This window comes from Cupressus sempervirens, chromosome 10, assembly GCF_028749045.1.
Source record: "Cupressus sempervirens isolate cs-2001-9-10 chromosome 10, ASM2874904v1, whole genome shotgun sequence".
NCBI lineage: Eukaryota > Viridiplantae > Streptophyta > Pinopsida > Cupressales > Cupressaceae > Cupressus > Cupressus sempervirens.
In genome coordinates, this window is record NC_143127.1 from 683834799 (window position 1) to 683842526 (window position 7728).

Here is a 7728-nt window from a genome sequence, read left to right on the forward strand (position 1 = left end):
TAAATTATGCGGCAACCAAACCTTTCACCGGCCCCCCTCTCAATCGCAAGACTCTACCAATCAACAAAACTTAGGGTGGAGAGTGGACCCTTGATGAAATTAGGGATGTCGAGCAACACACCCATGCAACTATCTCTTTCCTTCTTTTCGTCCGAGCATGATAAAAATGCAATGATAGAACATGCTAAGAGACAGAGCCCTTGGCTAAAAGATACAACTCCATACAATTAGCAACAAGCGCTTCTTAGAATCGAACACCAAATGTGCAATGTGTTGCAAGCCATGTAGACACCTAGATATAGGGTATCCAAAAAAAAAAAGTGACAAGTACTTCCCACCAGCTCCACCATTGCGATTACCGAATGGGATATACTCACCGCCACAGATTAATGACCATCATTACCGTCTCGGAATAGATACAAGCACATCGAGCTCATCCAATCAACTGGATGAATTTCACCTTGAAGGGGCCAATTCCAAAAGTTCTTAAGTTCATCTCTTGGAACTGTCAAGAACAAGGCCAATCTTACATGCAAACTCTGCTACTTCAAAAACATAGGTTGCAATTAAAGAGAAATTGCAAGGCTGTCACAATGGCCCGAGGCCAATGCTCCGACTAAGTCAATTTTCTCTTCCAATCACCATGCTGCCGTTCACAGAGAGATCTCCCCATTCACTTGTGATGACACACAATCCAAGTGCTAGACATGAGCTCGCCCTTGAAAGACCACTTTCCAAGACATCTCGATGACACATTGGAACGAAAACTGCTGTCGAACTATTTCCAATGTTGTATCGATCGAGTTGCACAGAGGCGACCTTAGGGAGCTCCTGCATAGCAATCGAGATGTGCTTTCGTACCCATCTCTCACAAAAACCAATGTTAGCTGAACAAATTTAGAATCCAAGGCTCGTATCCATTGATATCATCAGTACTGGGTCTATATTCAAAGGCCACGGAGAGGTTTTGATAAGAGAAGCTCCCCTGCTCGCTTGCATAAACATCCCAAATGTCAGACACAAGCTCCCACCCTTAACATCGCTCTCCAAATCACCGCAATGACACATTGGAATGACAACCGCTATCAAACAACTCTTGAATTTGTGCCAATGGAGTGAGAAAGAAGAGCAACTTTGGGGAGCCACGCATAGCAAACGGGCTGCTACTTCATTCCACTCTTATATAGATTCGATGTCGTTGATTTCATTTGGAATCTGAGGCTACATTCGCCCTTGCTCACATAAGCAATGGCTCTTCTGATCGAATGGCCACGGGGAGCTTCTGATAATAAAGGCTCCCTTGTCACTCATGATGCACAACCCAACTGCTAGACGACAGCTTGCCCTTCAGATCACTACCTAGGAAACCAACACAACGACACCATTGGAACGACAACCGCTGCCGAACCATTCCAAAATTTTTTTGCTAAAGAAGTTGTTGCAAAGAGAACAACTTTGGGGAGAGAGCTCTCGCATAGTAGTCAGGATGGCTTCACGACCCTCCCAATAGACACTATGCTGGTGCTAATATTCAAAATTTGAATAACGTGTCTTTCTCGAACACCAACACTAATTCTATTGGGGAGGGTCACTGATAGATTTTGTTATCAAAGCTCCCATTGTAGCTGTGATAGGCACACAAAAAATTGCTAGAGCGCCAAGCGCCCACCTCATGGCTAGACAAGGGCTCACCATTACATCAACTTTGAAATCACTGAACAGATGCACTGTAGAATGTTAACTGCTGCCGAGTCTCTTCCGTAATTGCATTGGTCGAGTGATCGAAGAAGGTGATCTAAGAGAGAGTCCAAGGGTAAGCATTCGTTGGGGGATTCACGCCAATAGAAAAAATTTATGTAGTACCTGAGCAACACTAGACGGATGTGCTAGACGAGGGCTCTTGTTTAGATCAAGTTTTAAAATCACAAAGTAGACGTGGTGAGGGCTGGCAACCACTGCCAAACATTTTTCCAAAATTGCGCCAGCTGAGTGACAAGAAAACATGATCTAAAGGAGAGTCAAGGAATAGCACCTCGAGGGTGGGCTTCATGCCCCTCTAATTGATTCAACATCGACGTCCAACATTTCAAAATATGACATATCCATCCAACTTGACACAAGCATTGAATCAATGAGAGGGGCATGGGAGAGGCTCGCGACAACCACCTCTCCCATTGTAGTCGCGATAGGCACACAAAAAATTGCTAGAGTGCCAAGCACCCACCTCATGGCTAGACAAGGGCTCGCCATTAGATCAACTTCCAAATCGCTGAATAGACGCGCTGTAGAATGGCAACCGCTACCAAGTCTCTTCCATAATTGCGTCGATCGAGTGATCAAAGAAGGTGATCTAAGAGAGATTCCAAGGGTAGGCATTCGTTGGGGGATTTGCGCCGATAGAAAAAATTTATGCAATACCCGAGCAACACCAAACGAAGGTGCTAGACGAGGGCTCCCATTTAGATCAAGTTTTAAAATCATGAAGTAGACTCAGTGAGGGCTGGTAACCACTACCAAAACTTTTTCTGAAATTGTGCCAGTTGAGTGACAAGAAAACATGATCTAAAGGAGAGTCAAGGAATAGCACCTCGAGGGTGGGCTTCATGCCCCTCTAATTGATTTAATGTCGGCGTCCACCATTTGAAAATCTGACATATCCATCCGCATTGACACTAGCGTTGAATCAATGAGAGGGGCATGGGAGAGGCTCGTGGCAACCACCTCTCCTATTGTAGCTGCGATAGGCACACAAAAAATTGCTAGAGCGCCAAGCACCCACATCATGGCTAGACAAGGGCTCGCCATTAGATCAACTTCGAAATCGCTGAATAGACATGCTGTAGAATTGAAACTGCTGCCAAGTCTCTTCCGTAATTGCGTCGGTCGAGTGATCGAAGAAGGTGATCTAAGAGAGAGTCCAAGGACAGGCATTCGTTGGACGATTCGGGCTGATAGCAAAAATTTATGTAATACGTGAGCAACACTGAACGAAGGTGCTAAACGAGGGCTCCCGTTTAGATCAAGTTTTAAAATCACGAAGTACATGCGGTGAGGGCTAGCCACCGCTGCCAAACCTTTTTTCAAAATTGCGTCAACGGAGTGACAAGAAAACATGATCTAAAGGAGAGTCGAGGAATAGCACCTCGAGGGTGGGCTTCATGCCCCTCTAATTGATTCAACATCATCGGCCACCCTTTCAGAATCTGACATATCCATTCACCTTGACATCAGTGTTGAATCAATGATAGGGGCATGTGAGAGGCTCACAAAAACCACCTCTCCTATATAAGCTATTAGTGCAAGGCTCCCTCTGCATTATAAATTAGCGAACATATCGACAACTGCCTTAAAAATCCAAATCATTGAAAAATGTGACCAAATAGCCATCCACGACCCCATATTTTATGAGGTAGGCAGAGAAGCAAAAGATTGTCATTGATTAGGAGATGTGAATTCATGGAGCCAAGGGAGTGAAATGGGGTGACTTCATGAACGCACTTAAAGAGTTGACTTGGTGAGAGTACTTGGTTGGCCGACCCGGTGGGTTGACTTGATGAACGGACTTAAAGAGTTGACTTGGTGAGAGTACTTGGTGGGGTGACTTGATGAATGGACTTAAAGAGTCAACTTGGTGAGAGTACTCAGCCTGGTGGGGTGACTTGATGGACAGAGTTAAAGAGTCAACTTGGTGACAGTACTTGGTGGGGTGACTTGATGAATGGACCTAAAGAGTCGACCTAGTGAGAGTACATGGTGGGCCGACCTGGTGGGATTACTTGATGAATAGACTTAAAGTGTCGACTTGGTGAGAGTACTCAGTGGGCCGACCTGGTGGGGTGACTTGATGAATGGACTTAAAGAGTCGACTTGGTGAGAGTACTTGCTGGGCCAACCTGGTGGGGTGATTTGATGAACAAACTTAAAGAGTCGACAAGGTGGGTCGACTAGGTGGGGTGACTTGATGAACAGACTTAAAGAGTTGACTTGGTGAGACTACTCAGTGGGGTGACTTGATGAATGAACTTAAAGAGTCGACTTGGCAAGAGTACTTGGTGGGGTGACTTGATGAACGAACTTAAAGATTCGAGTTGGTGAGAGTACTTGGTGGGATGACTTGATGAACGGACGTAAAGAGTTGACTTGGTGAGAGTAATTGGTGAGGTGACATGATGAACATACCTAAAGGGTTAACTTGGTGGCATGACTTGATGAATGGACATAAAGAGTTGACATTGTGAGAGTATTTGGTGGGGTGGCTTGATGAACAGAATTAAAGAGTCGACTTGGTGAGAGTACTTGGTGGGGTGTCTTGATGAATGCACTTGAAGAATCAACTTGGTTAGAGTACTTGGTGGGGTGACTTGATGAACGAACTTAAAGATTCGACTTGGTGAGAGTACTTGGTGGTGCGACTTGATGAGAAAACTTAAAGAGTCAACTTGGTGAGAGTACTTGGCGAGGTGAACTAATGAATAGACTTAAAGTGTCGACTTGGTGCGAGTACTTGGTGGGCCGACTTCATGGGGTGACTTGATGAACGGACTTAAAGAGTTGACTTGGTGGGAGTACTTGTTTTGGTCACTTGATGAACGAACTTAAAGAGTCGACTTGATGGGGTGACTTGATGAAAGGACTTAAAGAGTCGACTTGGTGAGAGTACTTGGCGAGGTGACTTGATGAAAGGACTTAAAGGGTCAACTTGGTGGGGTGACTTGATGAACAGACCTAAAGAGTTGACTTGGTGAGACTAATTGGTGGGGTGACTTGATGAACAAACATAAAGAGTCAACTTGGTGGGGTGACTTGATGAACACACTTGAAGAATTGACTTGGTTAGACTACTTGGTGGGGTGACTTGATGAACAAACTTAAAGAGTTCACTTGGTGAGAGTACCTGGTGGCACGACTTGATGAGCAGACTTAAAGAGTCAACTTGGTGAGAGTACTTGGCGGGGTAAACTGATGAACAGATTTGAAAAGTCAACTTGGTGAGAGTACTTGGTTGGCCGACCTGGTGGGGTGACTTGATGAATGGACTTAAAGAGTCGACTTGGTGAGAGTACTTGGTGGGGTGACTTGATGAATGGACTTAAAGAGTCGACTTGGTGAGAGTACTCAGCCTGGTGGGATGACTTGATGGACAGACTTAAAGAGTCAACTTGGTGAGAGTACTTGGTGGGGTGAGTTGACGAATGGACTTAAAGAGTCAACATAGTGAGAGTACATGGTGGGCCGACCTGGTGGGATGACTTGATGAACAAAATTAAAGAGTCGACTTGGTGAGAGTACTCGGTGGGCTGACCTGGTGGGGTAACCTGATGAATCGATTCAAAGAGTCAACTTGGTGAGAGTACTTGGTGGGCCGACCTAGTGGGCTGACTTGATGAACGAACTTAAAGAGTCAACTTGAAGAGACTACTTGGTGGGTCGACCAGGTGGGGTGACTTGATGAACGGACTTAAAGAATCGAATTGGTGAGAGTATTCAGTGGGGTTACTTGATGAACAAACTTAAAGAGTCGACTTGGTGAGATTACGTGGTGGGGTAACTTGATAAACGGACTTAAAGATTCAACTTGGTGAGAGTACTTGGTGGGGTGACTTGATGAACGGACTTAAAGAGTCGACTTGGTGAGAGTACTTGGTGGGGTGACATGATGAACGGACTTAAAGAGTCAACTTGGTAAGAGTACTAGGTGGCGCAACTTGATGAGCGGACTTAAAGAGTCAAATTGGCGAGGTGAATTGACGAACGGACTTAAAGAGTCGACTTGGTGGACCAACCTGATGGGGTGACTTGATGAACAGACTTAAAGAGTCGACTTGGTGAGAGTACTTGTTCTAGTGACTTGATGAATGGACGTAAAGAGTCGAGTTTGTGAGAGTACTTGGTGGCGTGACTTGATGAACGAACTTAAAGAGTCAACTTGGTGAGATTACTTGGTGGGGTGAACTGATGAACAGACTTAAAGAGTCATCTTGTTGAGAGTACTTGGTGGGCTGACCTGGAGGGGTGACTTGATGAACAGACTTAAAGAGTCAACTTGGTGAGAGTACTTGTTCTGGTGACTTGATGAACAGACTTAAAGAGTCAACTTGGTGGGGTGACTTGATGAAAGGAATCAAAGAGTAAACTTGGTGAGAGTACCTGGTGGGGCAACTTGATGGACGGACTTAAATGATCGACTTGGCGGGGTGACTTGATGAACAGTGCTAAAGAATTGACTTGGTGAGAGTACTTGGTGGGGTGACTTGATGAACAGACTTAAAGAGTCAACTTGGTGAGATTACTTGGTGGGGTGACTTGATGAATGCACTTGAAGAATCGACTTGGTTAGAGTACTTGGTGGGGTGACTTGATGAACGGCCTCATAGAGTCAACTTGGTGAGATTACTTGGTGGCGCAACTTGATGAGCGGACTTAAGGAGTCAACTTGGTGAGAGTACTTGGAAAGGTGAATTGATGAATGGACTTAAAGAGTCGACTTGGTGGGATTACTTGGTGGGCCGACCTGGTGGGGTGACTTGATGAACGAACTTAAAGAGTCGACTTGGTGGGAGTACTTGGTGGGCCGACCTGGTGGGGTGACTTGATGAACGAACTTAAAGAGTTGACTTGGTGGGGTGATTTTATGAAAGGACTTAAAAAGTCAACTTGGTGAGAGTACTTTGTGGGGTAACTTGATGGACGGACCTAAAGGGTCGACTTGACGGGGTGACCCGATTAACGAACTTAAAGAGTCGACTTGGTGAGAGTAATCAGTGGCGCGCTTGATGACCAGACTTAAAGAGTCAACTTGGGCAGAGTACTTGGCGGGGTGAACTGATGAACAGACTTAAAGAGTCGACTTGGTGAGAGTACTTGGTGGGCCAACCTGGCAGGGTGACTTGATGAACGGACTTAAAGAGTCAACTTGGTGAGAGTACTTGTTCTAGTGTCATGATGAACGAACTTAAAGAGTCGACATGGTGGGGTGACTTAAATGAAGGACTTAAAGAGTCGAGTTGGTGAGAGTAGTTGGTGGGGTGACTTGATGAACAGACTTAAAGGGTCGACTTGGCGGGGTGACTTGATGAACGGACCTAAAGAGTTGACTTGGTGAGAGTACTTGGTGGGGTGACTTGATGAACAGACTTAAAGAGTCGACTTGGTTAGAGTACTTGGTGGAGTGACTTGATGAATGCACTTGAAGAATCGACTTGGTTAGAGTACTTGGTGGGGTGACCTAATTAACAAACTTAAAGAGTCAACTTGGTTAGAGTACTCGATGGCACAACTTGATGAGCGGACTTAAAGAGTCAACTTGGTGAGAGTACTTGGTGAGGTGAACTGATGAATGAACTTAAAGAGTTAACTTGGTGAGAGTACTTGGTGGGCCGACCTGGTGAGGTGACTTGATGAACAGACTTAAAGAGTCAATTTGGTGAGAGTACTCATTTTGGTAACTTGATGAACGTACTTAAAGAACCAACTTGGTGGGGTGACTTGATGAAATGACTTAAAGAGTGGACTTAGTGAGAGTACTTAGTGGGTTGAGTTGATGAACGGATTTAAATCGTCGACTTGGTGGGGTGGCTTGATGAACAGACTTAAAGAGTCAACTTGGAGAGAGTACTTGTTCTAGTGACTTGATGACTGAACTTAAAGAGTCGACTTGGTGGGGTGACTTGATGAAGGAAATTAAAGAGTCGACTTGGTGAGAGTACTTGGTGGGGTGACTTGATGAAC